Below are 23,692 nucleotides of genomic sequence, written 5' to 3'. Positions count from 1 at the left end.
TTGGGGGGATAAGAGAGAGAGAAGGGGGTGTGAGAGAGATGGGGGGCTGAGAGATACAGGAGGGGCTGAGAGACAGAGAGGAGATTGAGGAGGGAGATGAGAGTGAGAGACCCTTAAGCCCCGTACACACGCAACGATTATCGGCCGACCGATCATCCGACTTTTGTCCAGAGTGGTTTTTTGTTGGTTGGAATGTGCCTAGACTGCACACGAATTTTCTCGCCCAACAAAAATCTACTTCAGAAGTTATATCATGTGTTGGTTTGATTTCTTTGTGTTCTTTCTTCTCTGAGCATGCCCAGACTTGCTCATCAGATTTTCCCCTGTCGAAATCTGTACTGACTGCACGAAAATCGGCCATTTTTTGACGGCCAACAAAAATTTTATAGTCTGCACACCAGATTTGTTTCGGCCAAAAAGTCGGAGTCGGTTGTCGGAAGCATCATAATAACAAAGCCAAAAATCGGCAGATCGGACGTTGGCCGAAAAATTCCCTGCCAATTTTCGAAGCGTGTGTACGGGGCTTTAGCTCTGCCCCCCTCCCTGTACCATTCTCTGTCTGCAGGTAGGCCTGTGTATGATCATGTCCAGTACCTTCCATGCCAGTCTCTGTGTGCTCTCTGCTCTGTTCCTCGTGCTCCCTTGTAGCGCTTCCCACCAATTCTCGTATTCCAGGCCCCCAGTAGTAGTAGGTAGTGAAGCTCTTTTCTCCCTCCCGGGCTTTCAGACCTATTTCTACACCTACCCCATGGAGGCTTTGAGGCCGACCACTCACTTACCTTGTGCAGATAGATTCCCACACCTCATCCTCGCCCCTGTTTGCTGCCACGCTCCCGCCCCCACTAACCTGGACCCTCCATGGATCTCCCTCTACCTGCTCGCGTGCCCACAGAGAGGGCTCTGCCTGCCAGCTGTGGCATGCATGCCATAGGTTTGCCATCACTGTTCTAGGGTAACTTTATTGGTCTCCACTTAAAGAGACCACTCTACTTCCAGATTCTAATACAACATTCATTTTAATCACATTCAATAAATATGGCTACAAAATAAAAAAGGAACAGTAATAAAAATAATTTTATTAACAATAGCAAAAAAATAAAGTTGAAGGATTCCACACTACTGCAAAACTATAATTTTTTTTCAAATTTCCCCATCTCTCTGATTTTGTAAATAGTCGTATTTATGCTTCAATCAAGCCAATTCATGTCTTGGATACATTCTCGGATTCTGTCCCCATGGAAACACGTCCTATTACCTTTCCTTCATGTATTTATAAGTGAGCATTTTATTCCCTAACAAAGAAAAGTACATATGTGCATTTCATATATTTACATCTGAGAAAAAGCTTGTAATAATTGTGTGAAGATGGGAAAACTGGTGCATGTCCTTATAACTCAACAAGTCCTGATGACTGTAATAACGACTCTCTTTTATGGCACTTGAGACACTTCTTAGCCGTTTTGTTAAGTTAGGGAAAGGTCAAGTAGGGACCCGCTGTCACTGTTTGCTTAACATTCATACATACATTGCTGCTTGATTGCTGCTTGAATTCAAATACGCCATGTTTTATTTATGATTGAAATTACATTTTTTGCAAACTCCCTGGCTCTTTTAATATCTTGATGTTCACGAAGCATAAACAAAACAAAGTAAATTGCTTTATCTATTGTTCTTAGCTGTGTCCTGTTGTTTTAACAGCATTTAATATACATATATCTACACAGCAATTATTTTACAGTAAGACATTCTTCTTCTTAATGTATTTCTGTTTTTCCCACACTTTCTTAAGGGAAGAATTATGCTAAGTAATATTTATATTCAAGCTACAGGCTTAGAAAAAGCAATATATATCATTCTTTTAATATTTAAAAAAACAGAGTATTGATAGTAGTGTAAATTTATGTGTGCAGAACCCCATAGGAACCAATCAGAATTCATCATTTGATAGCCAATGCAGTACAAGATGGATTCTAAATTGGTTACTGCATATTTTCTCAACCTTTGTCAGTATCACTACCCTTTTAAAGTTTGCAAACTCTCAAGGCAATCCAGTTTACAATGTAATAAATGTAAATGTAACCTAAAGAGGAGTTTCACCCCCCCCTCCCCCCCAAAAAAAAATAAAAGTCAGCAGCTACAAATACTGTAGCTGCTGCCTTTTACTATTAGGGCACTTACCTCTCCAGGCATCCAGCTTTGTCCTCAGCCTAGCCGAATTGGCTTTCGGGTGCTGGCATCGCCATCTTGGCTAAGAGAAACTGGCAGTGAAGCTCTGCGTCTTCACAGCTGGCTTTGTACTGCGCATGCGCAAATCACGATGCGCTCTGTATATGGGCGGCTGCAGGGGGAAGGAGGGGGCCATGGCAAACTGAGCTGGAAGCATGAGCGGGTACCTGTCAAAACCAGGTACCCCCCCCAAAAGGAGACAAATGTGGCAGTGGAGAGGGGGAGTAGACAAGGGGAGCTTCCCCTTTTGGGTGGAGCTCCACTTTAACATTGAAAAACTTGAGCCTGGGACAATGCATACAACTGCACTGGTGAAATTACCTTCACATCAGAAGCCCTCCTTCAGTTTAGAGCCCCCCCCCCCCCCATTAACATCAGAAGCCCCCATATCCATTAGAGGTCTTCCTTCACATCAGAGTCTTCCCCATCACGTCAGATGCCCGCATCACATCAGAAGCACCCCTTCACATCAGAGGTTCCCCCATCACATCAGAAGCCCCCCTTCACATCAGAAGTTCCCTCATCACATCAGAAGCTCCTCTTCACATCAGAAGTTCCCCCATCACATCAGAAGCCCCCCTTCACATCAGAAGTTCCCCCATCACATTGGAAGCCCCCCTTCACTTCAAATGCCTTCCTTTACACCAGAGGCCCCTCTTCAAGTCAGAGGTTCCCATCATATCATAATTACCCCTTTACATCAGAGGCCCTCTATACCTAATTTCCCCCACAGTTTCTCAGGCCCCCAAAATGCAGAACCCCCAATCACACAGTTCCCTCTTCATATCAGAGCCCTTTCTTTTTGGCTGCAGCAGTGTGGCAGAGGGTGAGACGTAGAGAAGGTCTGGACATCCACATCTCAGAAGAACCCTTTTCCTACATATGTATAAGTATGGTCATGCACTTGAGAGTCAAAGCATTCCTTACATAGTTACATAGTTAGGTTGAAAAAAAGACACAAGTCCCTCTGGCTCAACTAATAAAAACAAAAAACAGTAAAGAAAACCCAACCATACAATCCCATATGCACAATCCTATACCTGCAGTTGATCCAGAGGAAGGCGAAAAACCCCAGCAAAGCATGATCCAATTTGCTTCAGCAGGGGAAAAAATTCCTTCCCGATCCCCTAAGAGACAATTGGATATTCCCTGGATCAACTTGACCTATACATATTAGTACCCAGTTATATTATCTACACCTAGGAAAGAATCCAGGCCTTTTTTAAAAGCAATCTACTGAGCTGGCCAGAACCACCTTTGTTAGGAAAGAAATCTGATTTTGTGTGTGGAGAGAGATGCAAAGTGGTGGGGGATGTGGAGTTAAGGGATGAGGCTCCTGTTGCTCACTACCATGTGCTTGCTGCAGAATCCCAGCATTTCAAAATTTTGTGGATCACAAACTTTTGGCAGATTTCCAATTCATTACCAGAAATAAGGAACAACCTATAATGCAGTGCATAGCCTTTTGCCTGGTCAGCTGAGTCACAACAGCAAATAACTGGATGGAATGGAAAACCAAGCCCCTTTCTATCAAAAGGGTGCGCTCACAACAACCATATTGTCGGGAGCATTGGAGCTATTCAAGAGAGCCAACATCTTTGTGTAGGCGGTGATACTTTTGTTTTTTTTAGTTTTGACATTGGTAATTGTCCTTCGTCAGAGTGTTTGACTTCCTATGCCTTTTGTTTCACTCTAGCTTGCTAATTAGCCCCACAAATTGACAAAATTGAATGACAAGATTTACCCCTCATAAATTTCAGTGAGTATTTCCCTCCATTCCCACCATACTAAGCAAATGGTTCCTCAACGTACTATTAGCACTGCAGGCCCTGCCCCAATCTTGGCTGCTACCCATGCAAATGTCAACTATACCCAATGACCAGTTCTTGCACCATACTTGACACTCCCCTGCACCATGCGATTGGCCTGGGGATAGACTGCTCAGTGGCCAAGCACTGCATGTGTGCACCTGGGTGCAGTCGGCAATACAAAGTGCTTAAGCTTTTGTTCTGAAAAAACCCTACATTTTTGGATCTAATATCGTTTTTTGCAATTCCCTTCTCATAGGCCTACCTTTCCATAGTCTCTCCCCCCTTCAGTTAATCATAAATGTTGTTGCCAGACTCATCAACTTACAGCAACCCACTTTTTACCACCCCTCTCTGCCAATCCCTAAACTGTCTTCTGATTGCCCAGCGAATTAAGTTCAAAATACTAACAACAACATACAAAGACAATCACAACTAAATTACTAAGCTTGTCTCCAAACATCATCCAAACCGAGCTCTCCGCTTATCCCAAGACTTCCTGCTCTCTAGCTCTCCTGTTTTCTCCCGTGCTCATTTCCAGGACTTCTCCAGAGCCTCTCCCATCCTCTGGAACTCTCCACCTCAATCTGTTTGGCTATCTCTTACTCTGGGCCACCTTTAGCCACTTCAGACCGGAAGATTTTACCTCCTTCCTGACCAGGCCCTATTTTGCGATTCGGCACTGTGTTAATTTAACGAACAAATGCGTGGTCGTGCCACGTTGTACCCAAATAAAATTGATGTATTTTTTGTTCCCACAAATAGAGCTTTCTTTTGCTGGTATTTGATCACCTGTTCGATTTTTATTTTTTGCGCTATAAACAAAAAAAGGGCGACAATTTTGAAAAAAAAAAAAATAACAATATTTTTCACTTTCTGCTATATGACATTCCCCAAAAAAATGTAAAAATCAAAATTTTTTAACATTTGTTTTCTGCTACATATTTTTGGTACAAAAAAAAATCATAATAAGCGTATTTTGATTGGTTTGCACAAAAGTTATTGCGTCTACTGAGTACGGGAAAGATTTATGTCATTTTTATTGTTTTTTTTGTTTTTATTAGTAATGGCGGTGATCTGCAATTTTTTGCGGGATTGCGACAAATCTGACCCCTAACTGACATTTTTGACACTTTTGGGGGTACCAGTGACATCACTACAGTAATCAGTACTATAAATATGCACTGTTACTGTAATAATGACACTGGCACGGAAAGGGCTAACCCTGTGGGTGATCAAAGGCTTAAAGCGGAGTTCTGGCCTCAAAAAAATTTTTTCGATAGAAATACCCCCGGAACAGTCAGGGCTAGTGCATTTCAGCAAGAAAAGCCTCTGAACTGTCCCTGGGTTCACTTACCTTTTAGAAGAAAATGTCTTGTCCAGCGCTGCCATCTCAGGTGTGGGCAGCTGAAGCCAGAGCATCCTCTTCGGTGTCCTCTTCGGTGACGTCGGAGTCCCAGAATGCCCTGCACTGACCCTGCTCGTCACTTCTGGGGCAGGCACGTCATCCCTGCACAGCTTCTGGGCATGCCCAGAAGCTGTTAAGCAGGGAATGATGCGCCTGCACCGGAAGTGATGAGCGGGGCCGGTGCAGGCGCATTGACTCCTGGGAGCGATGACGCTCAGCTCCCAGGAGTCAATGCAAGCAGGAAGTGACGGTGCGGGCCATGGCTGCAGAGGGAGCAAGAGGAAGGAAGGTAAGTATACTTTCTTAAAAAACAATGTAAGTAAAGCAAAAAAAAATGTGATTATCCAATTCTTTTTCATGTTACTGTCTGAGAGCAAGCGGATGTCAAATTTTCGTTTTGAGGCTGGAACTCCACTTTGAATGTGAGCCCAGGGGAGTGATTCTAAGTGTGGGGGGTGTGGCTTCTTAAATATCCATCGAGACCTGTGATCCTATATAGAAGGATCACAGGCTCTCTGTGATCATTGCCGGGAGAAGAACGGTCAGCTGTGTTTACCACAGCCGACCGTCCTTCTCTCTCAGTGGGGAACAAATGCGGGTGTCAGACGGCAATCGGAGCCGCCTGACCCGTGCATCGGCTTCCCCGATGCCGAGCTGCCCCCTAGCTTCCCACGCGCTACCGACATAAGTCTACGTCGGTTTGCGCAGGAGAACCACCCTGCCGCAGTAAAAAGGCGGCAGATGGTCGTGAAGTGGTTAAAGAGGCTGCAGGAGGTCAGCAGCACGGAGATGCAACAAAAAATGAAAACAATAAAAACAGTGATCTATTTTAATAAATCAGCAATGGTTTAACAAATTTTTCCTGGCTAGAAGTATATATATATATATATATATATATATTTATTTTTTTTAAGAAAAGATAAAAATACGTTTTTTTTTTTATCTTTTAATTTTAAAGCTAAAGAAGAGATTTGGGGTCTTTTTGACCCCAAATCTCTCCATAAAGAGGAGCTGTCATCCCTATTTCTATTACAAGGAATATTTACATTACATTGCTTGTAATAGGAATAAAAGTGATTAACAAAAAAAAAAAAAACCTCAAAGAGACAGTGTAAAAATTAAAAATAAATAAGAAAAAAAAGTGCCCCCATCCCTCTGTGCTCACGCACAGAAGTGAATGCATCCGTTAGTCGCGCAAGCATACATAAACGGTATTCCCAACACACAGGTATCGGCGCGAACGTTAGAGTGGGAGCAATAATTCTAGCACTAGACCTTCTCTGTAGCTCTAAACAGGTAACATGTAAAGGTGTTTAAAGCGTCACCTATGAAAATACCGTAGTTTATAGCCATCCACGAGCGTGTGCAATTTTAAACATGTTGATATCTATTTACTTGGCGTAACATCATCTTTTACATTATACAAAAAAAATTGGGATAAATGTTGTGTTTTGTTGTTTTTGAATTAATTAAACTGTATTTTTTCCCAAAAAATTGCATTTGCAAAACCGCTGCGAAAATACCGCATGACATAAATAATTGCAACAATCGCCATTTTATTCCCTAGGGTCTCTGCTAAAAAATAAAAAATGTATAATGTTTGGGGGTTATTTGTAATTTTCTACCAAAAAATGCTGATTTAAACTTAAACAAAAAGTGCCAGGAACAGCCTGATTTTATTTATTTATTTTAGTTGTGGCCATAAGAAAAAAATAGGTAGAATACGGCTATCTATTTCCTTTAACACAGCGAGCATCCATGACAGTCAGCTGTCACAGTATTCTGGGCTTTTTAATAAACGGGCAAATTTACTTTCACTTTTTTTTTTTTTCATAGCAAAGAAATAATCTTTAAAGATAAAAAATGTATATGATATACAAAAGGCGTGACGTTCGGCTCCCTCACCGAATCGTAAATATTCAGATCTTTATTTCATGGCATTTCTCTGGAAGCCTGCTAAGAAGCCAACGTAATTTCTTGCCTTCCCGAGACATGTGTTGTTGCTGGGGATGTAGCCATAGAAACTCTGAGGAAAATCTGCTTTCTATCAGATGATTTTACACTGTGTTTTCCTTCCCTGCTGTTGGACGGAGATAAGTTGAGCAGCTGGAGCCTCCCGCGAAAGAACGAAACGCGTTGTCAGCACAAGACTGAAATGCCATAGAGGAGAGGAGAAAGAAACTTCTTTCACATCTTTCATTCCCTCGTCTTCATCTTCCCGGCAGGAAGACAATCTATGCACTTCTAAACAGAAAGCAGACAGTGCGATTTCACACTATGGCGTATCACTGCTGAAAAGAAAAGAAAAAATGTGGAAGAATAGATGGAAAATGGTTAGGGTATGTCCTCATCACAAATCAAACAAGGATAGGGGGTTCTCAGGGAGGGCTTTTATCATTGTCAAATGCCCCCAATTTCTAGGAAAAGTCTTACGTTTTTTTTGTTTTGTTTTTTTTGTGTTCTTGGAAGCTTTTACCTTTGGAATTGGATTACGAAATACTAAATGTAATATACTGTAAAATAACCTCTGTATATAAATGAAAGCTGTCATGATAGCTTCTACCTGCTGCATTCAAATCATACAAGAATGAGGGTTTCTCGGAGAGGGCTGTTATCATAACCCATATGTCCCTAATTTCAGGTATGAGCCCCACATTTTATTTTCATTTTCCTGGGAACCTTTGCCTCTAGAAGTGGAATCAGCAATACAAAATGTAGCAATAAAAATTAAATATCTGTTTCTAAAAGAAATTTGTCAGGATTGCTCCTGTCACATTCAAACTGAGCAAGGAGGGGCACTTTTGTAGAGGGCTGTTATCATCATCCAATGTCCCAATTTCCAGAAAGAGTCCCAATTTTTATTTCCTATGTTCCTGGAACTTTTTGAATTTTCAAATTCGAATAGTTCTCTAATCGAATTTGAATAGTTTTTTAATAATTTTTGAATCAAACTTGAAATGTTTTCTAATTTAATTCAAATTTCCGAAGTTAAAAAATGTAATATAAAAAAAATGTAATATAAAATGAATCTCTGTTGCTAAAAGAAATGTGTCATGATAGTTTCTAGACCTGTGCGGTTCGTTTCATTCCAAATTTCTGATTTACAATAGTAAAAAATTGAAATAAATCTGAAAAAACAAAAGAAAATGTCAGACAGAATTTGAATTTGAATAGTTTTCTAATCGAATTTGAATAGTTTTTGAATCATTTTCAAAACAAACTTGAATTGTTTTCTAATCTAATTCAAATTTCCGAAGATAAAAAAAAATGTAATATAAAAAAAAATGTAATATAAAATAAATTTCTGTTGCTAAAAGAAATGTGTCATGATAGTTTCTAGACTCGTTTTTGAATAATTTTCTAATCGAATTTAAATCATTTTCGAATCTAATTCAAATTTCCGAAGATAATAAAATAGAATAGAAAATAAAGAAATAGAATAGAATATAAAATAAAAGAATAAAATATAATAGAGTAAAACCACACAGAATACAAAATAAAATAATAGAAAAAAATAGAATAGAAAAGAAAGTGATAGAATAGAAAATAAATGTCTAGAGTAAAGCAGAACAAAATAGAATAGAAAATAAAATAGTAGAATAGAATTGAATAACATAAAAAAGAAAAAATATAACCATCTTCTGAAATTTGAATTTCAAATAGAATACATTTGAATTTGAATAGAAATGAATAGAATATAATAGAAAAAAAAAGAATAGAATAGAAAAGAATAAAACAACCAATACAATAGTATAGAAAGAATATAACCATTTCCCAAAATTCAAATAAAATAAACTAAAATTTGAATTGAATAGATTAGAATAGAAAAGAAAATAAAAGAATTGAATTGAATATACAAATAAGGGAATACAATAGAATAGAATAGAATAGAATTCTCAGCAAGTTACTCAATCACTATCCTTTTGGACCTGTTACAAATCTAAACTTAGCCTGGTGTCTTCTGTTCCCCCAGGTTCATTCTTTCTATGGGACCCCACTTTTAATCCTACATTTACCTCCCCAGAGATTTACCTCCTTTATCACTCGGGCTGACTTTCAAATAGGAGGAACATTTGCTACTTTTGAGTTTTTTTTCCGCACACAGAAACAAACTGCAAACTGAGAATTTTACCATTAACTGCAGATTAGACATTTCTATACCACTCACTATGGCCCCTCTCCAATCTCCCCGAAAACATTTTTTGAAAGGCTTTGCCGTTATGCTCCTAGAGGTAAGGGCCTTTTTTCGGACCTCTACTGATCAGCTGTCATTTCCAATTTTGCTAATGTGCTCCCTTATATGAGCAAAGAGGAGGCTGATTGCGGTACGCAGTTTATTCCTGAGGACTGGGATATTATGTGTTGCATAATTTACACAAATGTACCGTACTATATCACTTGCGATTTGGGAGACTGCCCGTAAATTACTGACCAGATGGTATTATTCCCCCTCCAAACTTCAAGATATCTTTCCTGGAACCTCAGGCTTATGTTTTCGTGGTTGTCTACTCTTAGGTTCCTTTAAACATATCTTTTGGGACTGTGAGCAATTTTCTTTGGTATGAAGCAAGATAGCCTCAGCAATATCAGCTTTGGTTTCATCCTATATTCTCCTCTCCACAGTCCACAAATGTCTGACTCCTCCCGTGACCCCCATCCTAATGGCGCTCATGCTCTTGACCCCTCTCCAGACTCTTCCTTAGAGACTGCAGACATGATACAAGAGATGTTTAGAGACGGCAGGGCAGACATGATACAAGAGATAGTTATAGATTGTGGACATGATACAAAAGACGGTCAGAGGCTGCGGACAGGATACAGGAGATGGTTAGAGGCTGTGGACATGGCACAGGAGATGGTTAGAGGCTGTGGACATGATACAGGAGATGATTATAGGCCGTTGACATGGTACAGGAGATGGTTAGAGGCTGCTGACATGATACAGGCGATGATTAGTGGCTGCTGACCACACTTGTATAAAGTACTCAAGACCCATACTTGAGTAGAAGTGGAAGTGCTCAATCAAAAAGTGACTTGAGTAGAAGTGGAAGTGCTCAATCAAAAAGTGACTTGAGTAGAAGTACTAAAGTATTCAACATCTTTTGTACTTAAGTATTGCAAGTAGTTTTTTTTTTAATTTTGCTACTCAAGTACTGAAAGTAAAAGTCCCAGTAGTTTTTTTTTTTAAATTGCTACTCAAGTACTGAAAGTAAAAGTACAAGTACTGTGTTATGTAGTTATTAAAGAAATAAGTCAAAAGTTTGAACATCATATTGTTTTTTATTATTTCAAATGATTAACCTAAAGGACAATCACAATTCCTTTGGCTGTAACTTTTTGTAAACAAAAACAGATAAAGTATGTCCCTCCCTTTTCCCTTTAAAACATCCCTCTTTCTCTTCCCTGCATGTTTTTTTTTTCTCCACAGCTTATTGGTGCGCAAAATCATATATAAACCAATGTGATATACAACAATATATTCCAATAATGAAATAAAGGAAGAGTGTATGAAATCAAAGTCAATAAAAAGTCCATATATATAATGCCATAAAGCCATAATACCATATATATGTGACAAAACAAGATGAATATATTTTCAAAGGTGCAGGAATCAAACAGGTGCTATTCTAAATAATAGGTGCAGACTCCCACCACCTTGTGGATTTCCCCCTTACCCGGCGGATGATGGTAATTGCAAAATAATATCCAAATAGACTCTTCCAGTGAAACAAAACTGCAAAACCTGTGCTCTCAACTTCCAGTGAAAAAAGCAAAATCAGCCTCTTAGAAAAAAGGTCTATGCACGCTTGTGACTCTCCTTGGTTGGGGGAGGTTCTCTTTCCCCTTAACAGCAGATATGTAGACCATTTTATTTATACATACAGTAGCATTTATTTTCGTATGCGCTGATTTACACATGACATTATACACATTTTTTTGAACTTCATGAAACCTGCCATCTACTGTTCTGGCAGTGGTCATTTTTATAATTGTAACGAGTAACTATGCAGCACAAAAAAAAAATATCGGAGTAGAAGTATTGAAATCAACGAAAAAATGTAGTGAAGTAAAAGTGGAAGTAGAAGAAAAAAATTCTACTCCAGGAAAGTACAGATACCGCCTTTCGGTACTTAAGTACAGTAGTGAAGTAGTTCTACTTAGTTACTATACATCTCTGCTGCTGACATGGTACAGGAGATGATTAGAGTCTGCTGACATGGTAAAGGAGATGATGAGAGGCTGCTGACATAGTACAGGAGATGATTAGAGCCTGCTGACATGTTACAAAAGATGATTAGAGGCTACAGTCATGATACAGGAGATGGTTACAGGCTGTGGACATGATACAGGAGATGGATAGAGGCTGGGGACATGGTACAGGAGATGCTTAGAAGCTACTAACATGGTACAGGAGATGGTTAGAGGCTGCGGACATGGTACAGGAGAGGGTTAGAGGCTACGGGCATGGTACAGGAGATGGTTAGAGGCTTCAGGCACGGTACCGGAGATAGAGGTTGTGTGTGTGTGGCATAGGAGATGGTTAGAGGCTGCAAACATGGTACAGGAGATAGTTAGAGGCTGCGGGCATGGTACAGGAGGTGGTTAGAGGCTGCCGGCATGGTACAGAAGATGGTTAGAGACTGTGGACATGATACAGGAGAGGGTTATAGGCTGTAGGCATGGTATAGGAGATTGATAGAGGCTATGGGCATGGTACAGGAGATATTTAGAGGCTGTGGGCATGATACAGTTAAAATCTCACCACTATCTGTGCCTGGCTGCTGTGCCCATGCCTCCTCGCCTCTGCAGCAGCATGTTCTGTAGTTCCTCCTGCCTGGGCTGGCACTGCCACTGCCACTGCCACTGACAGACAGTCCCCTGCCCCGAGACCAAGAGACTCCCGATGTCTTTCCCACCTCCCCATCCAGTGCCGGCTGTTGGGTAGATGATTCATTAAAAGGCGCTAATGACATCACCAGCCGTGTGTCCGCCCCGCCCAAACCCAGCCAAACTCAGTCAAGCTTACCAACTTCCTGGCTGGCTTCAGAACTGTACGCAATTGCAAAGTCAGCCGAAGGGCATTTTTTTTTTTTTTTACGGGCAGCCTCTGTCTGTAAAAGGACAGTAATGGACAGCTCGTAAATGGTTAAAGTTTACAGACTGTCTGCAAATTTATGGATGGTTTGCAACCCTGCCCCTTCCTTCTATAATGACCCATTCCTTTTCTAGTACCTCTTCTTTCTCTGATACCCTGTCTTTCTCTAGATCCTCGTCATCCTCTAATACTATTTCCTTCTCTAATGCTAATTTTTTTTCTAATACCCTGTTCTTTTCCTTTGCTAGGTGTTCTGCAGCCATGTTTTACCTTGCTGCCGGTGTAACGTTAAAAAACCATACCCCGTGAAGAAACCATACCCTCGTCACTTCCGGTCTGAAACAGCTGAGCAGCGCAGTAGTGCGCATGCTCAGAGCCCCGGATACGTGATTGAAGAAGAAAGAATTTGAGAAGTGCGCATGCTCGGTGGGCATGAAATTATCACGGCACTGTCTCTAATGTTATACTTGCGGCGGGTACATTAAAACACTTCGGGTGCAACATAAATCATGTCCTCTCCTATCGCTGTAACTTCCCACATCTCCGGTAATAAATATAAAAGCGGCGGCGGGTGTATGAGACGTAAATGTGACGGCGATCGCGGCTCCGTGATCCGCTTTTATATTTATTACCGGAGATGAGGGATGTTACAGCGATAGGAGAGGACATGATTTATGTTGCACCCGAAGTGTTTTAATGTACCCGCCGCAAGTTTAACTACCGTGAGAAATCCATACCCTCCGTAGCGGAACCGGAAGTGACGAGGGTATGGTTTTCTCACGGGTATGGTTTTTTCACGGAACACCGGCTCACATGTTATGTATTTCTTGTTGTTCTGCTGCCTGTGTTGTACTGTTTTGAAGCTGAACTTTTTGCAGACATATGCCCACAATGTAGCCATGTAGTGGAACCTGTTGGGGGATATAAATGCACTGCAACACTTCAAAATTGGTGTCGCTGTGCATGAGTCCCGCACTGCCATTTTACATGTGTGGGAATGCCATTCAGAATGCATGGCACCCCCACGCATGTGAAATTGCATTGCGGGTTTGCGACCTGCAGAAAAATTGCATGGTCAAAAAGACCATGCAATTTCACGTGGGTCCAGACCTGCGATTTTACATGTGTGGTGGTTTCATTGAGAATGCGTGACACCCTCACACATGTTTAATCGCAGTGCAAGGTGTGCAACCTGTAGGGAAATTGCATGGTTAAAAAGATCATGCAATTTCACTGGGGGTCTAGACCTGCAATTTTACATGCATGTAGGTGCCATTCAGAATGCGTGGCACCCCCACACATGTGAAATCGCAAGGCGGGTGTGCAATCTGCAGGGAAATCGCATGGTCAAAAAGACTGATCTGAAAACTAAGAACTAAGCTGACATTAAAAAAAAAAAAAACACATAACTCTATGAAAAATATTTATTATACACAGAAATACAGGAAAATAGTATGGGAAGTCCTTTTTGTCAAATATATTTGAAATTGGCATTTTATCAGTTTTCAATGGCTTCTAGTTGCCATGGAAACTGTCCAGTTGTCATGAAAAAAGTGGCAAACTCAGCTCGAATATGGGCGCCACTTGTACACCCACGGCTCCCGCTCCATTGAGCCCTCTGCATAGGGTGCATCAAGGCATCTTCAAAGCAAACGCCATCCTGCTGCCTTACAAAATTGTGCAAGATGCACCCTGCCTTCACTGCACGTTTGGCATTCTGCATATTAAGATTGATGGCGCTGTGCAAAAAGTGCCCCTTGTTTGAAAGTAAGCCAAAGGCACATTCCACCACTCTTCTTGCTATGGTCAGTCTGTAATTGAATACCCTTTTCTCAACGTTTAGATTTCTACTGCAGTAGGGTCTTTAGAAGGCGCTCTCCTAACACAAATGCTTCCTCCCCAAGAAGGGTGCAGGTGGATGATTGGTTTCTGGTAGAAGAGAGTTTGCAGGCAGGTCCAGATCATTGAAACGCAGCATCTGGCCAAAGGTGGAATGGGCAAAGATGCTGGAGTCCGAACTACTTCTATAGGAGCCAATGTCAACATATCGGAAGCAGTAGTTGGCATCCACAACCGGCAGTAGGAAAAAAGAGAAATATTTTTATAATTGAAGTATTTGCTTCCACTTGAAATTGGTTGAACAATGCGAATATGTTTTCCGTCTACCTCTCCAATGCAGTTCAGAAAATTTCACTGCTCACAAAACAAATTTGCTATAGAAAGCCATTCCTCCTTCATAGGCTTTGCCATCACTATATTGTGCATCACATCCCAAACTGTACTGCACGTATTATGTAGCTCACAGTTGATTTTCCAACCATGAAAGAAAAGTGCAAACAGGCCAATTATTGTCCAGGAGCTAAGTACCTGTGGAAGAAAGAAAAATGAAATAAGTATGTTTTGATTTGTTTTACAGTAATCATCATGAAAAAAAAATGCAAAAGCCTCAAAGATGCCTATACAAGATATAGGAGACAATTGAGGGAGTTTAAAAGTGGACAAGCTGCCAATAAACCTGCTCACTACATCCACACAAAGGAATTGGATTTTTGAGGCCAGTTGTAGAAATGAGCTGGTAAGTCATGCTCCTTTAAATGCCTCACATGTCGCCAGAGAGTTTTGACAACACATCAATGGCATTTTCTGGCAAAAAGGTGACCCCCTCGGGCTTAAGTAGTCACCCCTCTGGCTGAAGTGGTTATCCCTCCGGCTGAAGTGATCATCCCTCTGGCTGAAGTGGTCATCCCTCTGGCTGAAGTGGTCATCCCTCTGGCTGAAATGGTCATCCCTCTGGCTGAAGTGGTGCATCGTTCGTTGGCAGGGCCCGCTTGAGGCAGGGGGCAGGACAGATTTAACATGCTGGTTGACTTAATGGATGACTTATCCAAAAGAATTGAGGACAGTCCAAGTATTTCATTTTTAAAAAGCTTAAATGAATTTGTACTGCAAATCCCCCAATCTAGCCAGGTAGAAATGCGTAGAGTAATGCGGACCACCGTTTCATTGTTCATTCCCAAAATCACACCCTCTCAACTCCCACTGATCCCATCAACAAGTCATGACAGTACTAGTCCTCATGCTCCATCATCATCATACACATTCACCTGCTCCCTACACATATTTCCCACATTACCCACCCAGCTTTTATCCCCCTCCTCCATCCTTATATCAACATGATCATTATTCCACCAATACAGTTCCCTCAGGTTCCCAGGATACCTCCCACCTTTCAAGTCCCATTCATTAATTCCAACACTCTGCCATGCATTCCATTCAACCGTGCATTCATCTACTTCCACGCATCCCTCTCAATCATCTACATCAAGGCATCCATTCCAAACCTTCAACTCACAGGCATAATTTCCAAAAGTCATCATCCATTCCTCCCTGAATATTTTCCTTGCCCACCGACTACATCCTCTTTTCCTGCTCCTTCTAATTCCCCAGCCACAGGAATGAATGATGCAATTGCATTGCCCAATATCCTCACCACGCAGATTTGAGAATCTGTGAAGGTTCTTTTTTTTGTTGTTGTTATTGCTTTTGTAGGTGTGGCACCTGGTGTGGTTCTCTGCTGTGAAAGCACATCTGCCTAAGGTTCAATGTGTTGTGCATTAATGATATTCTGCATACCTTGATTCTAACTAATGGTTATTTAAGTTACTGTTGCCTGTTAGGGATTTAGAGTTTAAATGATAAAAGTCTCTGAAATATTTATAAATGTTATAATGTAATGATGTTAGTTTTGAAGATTACTTCAATATGTCTCTTTCAAGGACAGAGAAGCTGTTTTGCTATGTATGTACAGTATATTTATTTTTGAACCTTATGTCAGTATGTTAGGTGAAGTTATGTGTCTTACTATAGACATATATGCAAGAGTGGGTGTTACTTTTATATTTAGAATTACTACCTTCTTGGGATACACTTTTTGCTGACATCGTCTTTACATATAGTATAAAAGACTACTATATCTAGAAATCAAGCAGAGATGAGAAAAGGACATCCTACACTCTGAAGACACGTAGCACCTCTCTCTCTCTCTCTCTCCTTTTGAACCGTGAAACCTTTGTTTTGTTCTGTTTTGCTTTACTTTAAGAAAATAAACAATTTTCCTGAAGTATCATGACAGGTGAGAAGGCTATTTCAAACATTTTGGTGGAGAATGCGGACCTGGATGAAGTATATTACTCTTTGACTCCAGTTAACGATCCTACTACCAGGAGTGAGTAGAAAAAAAAACAAAAACAAAAGACCCAGCTTGTATGAGGTTGATTGACATTTACCATCTGGACAGTGTTCTCCAAGTTTTTTGTTGGATCCAGGAGAATTTCCAGTCAAGTGAAAGCGTGACAATACTTATGTGAAGATTTCTGCCAAGGTTATAGTCCCTGCCACAGGAAGCTGGTAGCCAGGACACATGAGACGTTCTCACAGGATATTGGGTTGTAATGGGACAAAGGCTTCACGTTATTTTTTAAAGCCCGCCATTGCAGGTAACTGGGCAGATGTTCCCTTTGGATGAGGCAAGTTTGGAAGTCGGATTCTGATTATTGAAGATGGAAGTCCAAGGACAAAGGAAGAACAAAATGGCAAAAGGAAAAAGACACTACTCATCTCTTGTTTTTCTTTAAGTGCGAACAGGACTGTCATTCTTAACAGGGGTGAATGTGTTTGTTCATATAAGCAGATAAAATGGAATGGTTAACATCTCAAGCTCAAAAGTATAAACAGAATCCTGTACTATCATTCCATATATGGAATACAGGCATGCAGTGGTTTAATGATCAGTGAAAGAGTGTTGACAACAAAATGTTTAGCAAAGAATCAACTAGGTTTAAAGCGGCATGTAAATTGTTGTTACCTTTTCATGAATATTTAAGCCTTAAAAGCCAAAAGAAAATATGTGTTGTTACATGTGGTCATTCCAAAAAATTACAGGAGGCAGAGCAAAGCTTTCAGGAGATTCCATTGATTGATAAGGTGGAAAGAACTGTATGCAAATTAGATGAACAGATGGAAAAAACTAGTGAATCTGAAGCTTTACAAGAGGATGGTTTTAAAACATTACAAAATGCTTTACAACTAGCTTTAAAAGATTGGAGGGATAAGGACACAGGAATTAAGAGAATCTTACAAAGTTTACAATTTGAGTTGAAACATGATGGAAAAGATTCTGAGCATTGCCAATTGTTTTCAACTTCTAAATCTAAAAAAGTGGAACATTCTAGTGGGGTTTTCAATAGATTAAGATTACTTAAAAACATCCCATCATATGATGAAAAAAAGGGTATTTTTCAAAATATTTTTACCTTTAAAAACTTCTAAAGTCTAAACTGCAAATACAAGATGAGGCTGAAATAGAACAGTATTTCTTCTCATATCTTCCTTCGCACTACCATGTACAAATTCATAATGATGAGGGATTTGATGTGTTGGATTTAGGAACACAGACTGGCAGGTTAAAAGCAGCTGTATGGGCAGCAACAGGTTTAGATAGACTTACCATAAAATTACTGGACTCTTTAGGGATTTCTAAAGACGACAATCTGCTGATAGAAGCTGATAAATGGAAAAGAGCCTGATGTTTAGTGTTTAATAAAAACCCTACAGAACTCGTCACTAAAAATCATAAATTAATGATTGGAAATTTTTTACAAAAGATTCGAAATTTAGACTTGTCTATTAAATTAAAGGCAGCAGATTATCCTAGTTTACTTGCAGCTACTCAGCAAATATTAAAAAATAAAAGTTTTGCTCAGCCTGACATTTCTAATAGCCAACTGTTAAAAGTTTTTGCCTGTACTAAGATTGAATCCTTCTGGAAATCGATCGACTTTTGGATTAAGCATATACCCGGGCTAGGCCTAGTTTTTGACGCTCCAACTTTTCTCCTCCACATAAATTCCTTTTCGTATCATAAATATAAACTCTCACTAGCTAGACACCTGCTAAATGCGGCGAAGAGCCTAATCCCGCTTTTCTGGAATTCAACCAACCCTCCGCGAATCAGAGATTGGTTAATTAAGATAAACCTGATAAATATGATCAGCTCCATAAAATGTGGTCCTTGTGGTCACTCTTTACAGTATCCACTGAATACCAATCACTGATCACTTAAGCAATCTATGAAATATATTCCCGGTACTCGGGCAATAACCGCTTGCCGCCTACATGGAGAAGTCCTTCTGGAGAAGTGTAATGTTCCCCCCCCATCCCCTATCCCTTCCCCTTTCTTCCCATCCTCATGTCTCTTCTTGTTCTGTGTTTGTCCATATCTCTGTTTCTTCTTTTTCCTTCTATCTCTTTTTTTTATTAACGATCTTCTTCCCTCCTCTGCCGGGTGCTGTTCCCGAAGGGGAGAGGTAGAATTTTCATTGTTCCATGCATAAATTTCTATACTTATATCTGGTCGAATTTAAGTAGACCACTAATTTCCCATATATGGATATATTTGATTACAATTTATAGGATGGTATCTAGAACTATGTCCATAAATATTTGCCTTGTCCTCGGATACGTCTCTCATCTCACTTTATTTTTCCATGATCATATTACGGTCACTGTATTCCAGGACACCACTCTGTTTTGATTTGTTATTTCATTCTTAAAGCTTGGTAAACTTTACAATGTTGTATTTACCTGTAACCTGTTTTAATTTCTTAATAAAGCACCTTTTTGTGAAAAAAAAAGTTTTTGTAATAGGAATTTCTGGTAACAGTGGGGGCTCTTGTCGAGGAAGGAGTCTTTCTCAGGGAATTGGCCAACCGCGGTACATGGGCAGGCCCCATTTTGCCAGTTCTGAGAGGAGGAAACCGCTTCTTTGCTTTTACTGTAACCAGGAAAGTCATTTTAAAAACCAATGTACTCACTTTTTGAAAGTGGGGGGTGTCATGGCGCTCTTCTAATATCCCAAGGTGGTACAAGGAATGTGGGTGGATGGGAGGGGGGGGGGGGTTATGGGGCTGCGTGGGGGGAACAAAGTTTGGTACTGTAGGGAAGCTATAGTCCGCGGCAGCCGGCTGAAGCGTGGAGAAGCCCTGAGAGATGCAAGAAAGGAGAGAGCGGCGCCAGCTTAGTATAGTACAAGTTTATTTAACACTGTTAAAATTGGTGACTCACTGTCCGAGGTTGGGTGAGACCGGTACACAAAGACTGTTAGGGTCATCCATCTTCCTCTTCCAGGATAGTGGTCATAGGAGAAGGTGGTGAGGTTCCAGAGGTATAGCCGAGCCGCTGTGGGGCTGCTAGTTGTCACTGGCCGCGGCGGAGCATGCACAACAGGGCTCCGGCTGCCGACTTCTGATCCCTGATGACATCACTTCCTGGCAAGAGAAAAATAGGGGTTGCACGCGTTCAGAGCATCCGTGCTCCTTCGTCAGGCGATGGGAGTGTCTCAGGTGGGGCAGGGAATTTATACCCTGTTGCCGGACTAATTGCAAAGACATCTGTCTGTGGGGGGGCGGAGCCAAAAGACTCTAAGAAAGTCATCTCAGTAAAAACACAATTGGGGATACATGTCTCTAGGAAATCCATAAAAGTACATAAAAATACATAAAAATACATGATGGTATTACATAAAAGAGGACTTATAAGAATAAATCCCATAAAAACAATACTGACATGGCCATGGGGAAAATAGATTGGTAATGTGTGTATACATCTACATGAAAAAACGGTATTGGAGGGAAAAAATAAAAATAGAAATAAATGTAAAGATAAAAAAATATATATATATATAAAGATAAAAAAAATAAATAAATAAATAAAATAAACATAAAAATAAAAATATATAAATAAAAATAAAAATAAACATGAAAATAAAAGTAAAAATAAAATAAAAATAAAAATAAAAATAAATATAAAAATAAAAATAAAAATGAAAATGAGAATAGAATACACACATACATATATACATATATATATACACACATACACACATAAAAAAAATATATATATATATACATATATATATATATATATATATATATATATATATATATATAACAAAATATTGATGGAAAAAAAAAATATATATATATGTCACTGATAGGGAATGATGTGTGAATGTATGAGGTGTCACAAGTATATGTGCAATATTTTAGAGTGTGATATTGATTTCTAATCCCTCGTTTAGGCCTCCTGGCGCTAGAGTGTCCAGGGTATAAATCCAGTAGTTTTCTCTGGTACACAGTCGCTTGAACCGTTCAGCAGGGGGAAAGTGTGCAGGGATGGCTTCCAATACCCACACTTTGAGTCCATCGGAGCACTTAGGATGATACTCAGTAAAGTGTCGGGGGACGCTATGTTTATCGGAACCTGTTTCAACAAGGTTCCGATGCTCTCCAAAGCGTTTGCGTAAGGTCCGTATAGTACGGCCTACATAAAGTAGGTTGCAGGGGCACACGAGGCAATAGATGACATATTCCATCGAACAAGTGTAGAAGTCAGTGAGGTGATGGGTTTTTCCATTGTTTGTGAATTCCTTTAGACTGTGTCTCACATGTTTGCATGTTAAACACCTGGTCTTACAACATTTGTACATTCCCTTGATTTGGAAAAAGGAGGTGAGTGATGAGTTTGTTTTTGGTCTAATGGAGCGGACCTGGCTTGGTGCTATTAGAGTTTTGAGGTTTTTTGCGCGCCTGTATGAAAAACGGGGGCGCTCGGTGAGGTCTGCACGTAGGTAAGTGTCTTCCTTTAGGATTGCCCAATGTTTATGGAAAATGCGTTCCATGTGCTTGAATTTACTGTGAAACTGGGTAGTGAATCGTGCAGAGGTGGGATGATTGTTTATTTTCCTTGTATACTCCGCTCTACTTTTCTTTAAATCTTCATGCAGGTAGTGGTCAGAGGCTGATTTTATGATGATATTTGGGTTTTTCATGAGTTCCTTTAAAGCCGATTTTTCCATAGGTGTTAGATTGGAGGCAGGGTGTGTTTGGTCATGGGATGATTGGCACATGCGGCGTATATCAGCGTGGACCACTTGGTAGAAGCTTTGGATGTACGGACCTTTAGCAAATGTGGGGTAAAAAACTGATTTGGGCCGAACACTGCAATAATAACCAGATGGGGCTTTCCTTCACATCAGTCTCAGATGCCGAAAAACTCACTTTCTTGGACCTCGAGTTATACCATCATGATAATACAATCAGTGCTCAGAATTACGTCAAACCCACCGCTGGAAATTCATACCTGCACTACAATAGCTGTCACCACCCCAGATGGATTCAGAACATACCAAAGAGCCAATATTGCCGCCTTAAACACAATTGCACTCAGTCCCAAACATATCTCCACCATGGAACACTACTCAAACAGAAATTTCTTGAAAAGGGTTATCCTGAAGAACTCATAACAAAAGCCTCTGACCACTACCTGCATGAAGATTTAAAGAAAAGTAGAGCGGAGTATACAAGGAAAATAAACAATCATCCCACCTCTGCACGATTCACTACCCAGTTTCACAGTAAATTCAAGCACATGGAACGCATTTTCCATAAACATTGGGCAATCCTAAAGGAAGACACTTACCTACGTGCAGACCTCACCGAGCGCCCCCGTTTTTCATACAGGCGGGCAAAAAACCTCAAAACTCTAATAGCATCAAGCCAGGTCCGCTCCATTAGACCAAAAACTAACTCATCACTCACCTCCTTTCTCCAAATCAAGGGAATGTACAAATGTTGTAAGACCAGGTGTTTAACATGCAAACATGTGAGACACGGTCTAAAGGAATTCACAAACAATGGAAAAACCCATCACCTCACTGACTTCTACACTTGTTCGACGGAATATGTCATCTATTGCCTCGTGTGCCCCTGCAACCTACTTTATGTAGGCCGTACTATACGGACCTTACGCAAACGCTTTGGAGAGCATCGGAACCTTGTTGAAACAGGTTCCGATAAACATAGCGTCCCCCGACACTTTACTGAGTATCATCCCAAGTGCTCCGATGGACTCAAAGTGTGGGTATTGGAAGCCATCCCTGCACACTTTCCCCCTGCTGAACGGTTCAAGCGACTGTGTACCAGAGAAAACTACTGGATTTATACCCTGGACACTTTAGCGCCAGGAGGCCTAAACGAGGGATTAGAAATCAATATCACACTCTAAAATATTGCACATATACTTGTGACACCTCATACATTCACACATCATTCCCTATCAGTGACATATATATATATATTTTTTTTTTCCATCAATATTTTGTTATTGTATATATTTTTATTTTTATGTTTATTTTATTTATTTATTTATTTTTTTTATCTTTATATATATATATGTAGCGGGGTTAAACATGCCTAAAGACACTGTTTGATATGTGGGAAGGAACTAGGCTCCCTCTAGTGGTAGCTGCATGGAATTTCCCGGGCTGTGACTTCCTTTTCACAAGATGAAGAAACTACATCTCCCAGGCTGCTTTGCAAGATCCAGGAACTAGGCTCCCTCTAGTGGTAGCTGCATGGAATTTCCCGGGCTGTGACTTCCTTTTCACAAGATGAAGAAACTACATCTCCCAGGCTGCTTTGCAAGATCCAGGGTGCACGGCTGCACCGCACGGCACTATGGGGGAGGTTATTTAAAGGAAGAGAGAAGCGCGCGAAGGGGGGGGGCCTGTCTGCGCTGGACTCTGAGGAACCAGCGAGCAAGAGTGAAGGACTGACACTGGATATTGGGCCAGAGCCTTTTAGCCTGGAGGGACGACGTGGAACCGTCCCATCTCAAGCACGAGGCACATTCCTGGAGGTCATACTGCTGTTTGCCGAGACCGGAAGTCATCCGCCAGAAGGACCCCGCGCGGCTGGCATATAGCCAAAGGACTGAGACCGCAGTGGAAGCGCGCGAAGGAGAAACTTCTGTTGGTGAGAGGGCACATGCCCAATAACTGACTTTATCTGCTGAAGAGACAGTTTTATCTACAGATAGCGGTAGCGCAGCAGGAGGTGATAAAACCCCGGGGTTTATCACCATACTCTCTCAGGAGACCCATAGACAAACAATAAGGTCTGTAAAGGAGTCGCCAGAGGCTTATCTCTCTCGCAGAAGTTATTGCTCAGTTACGCAGACACCCTGCGGTGACAACTAACAGCTCGTTGTTTTTTCTCTCTTGATCTTTATTCCTAATCTGGATTACAAATGAGCTCT

Source organism: Pelophylax lessonae, assembly GCF_965119305.1.
Source record: "Pelophylax lessonae genome assembly, chromosome: 5".
NCBI classification, from domain to species: domain Eukaryota; kingdom Metazoa; phylum Chordata; class Amphibia; order Anura; family Ranidae; genus Pelophylax; species Pelophylax lessonae.
Note: the sequence above shows the minus strand (reverse complement) of the source record.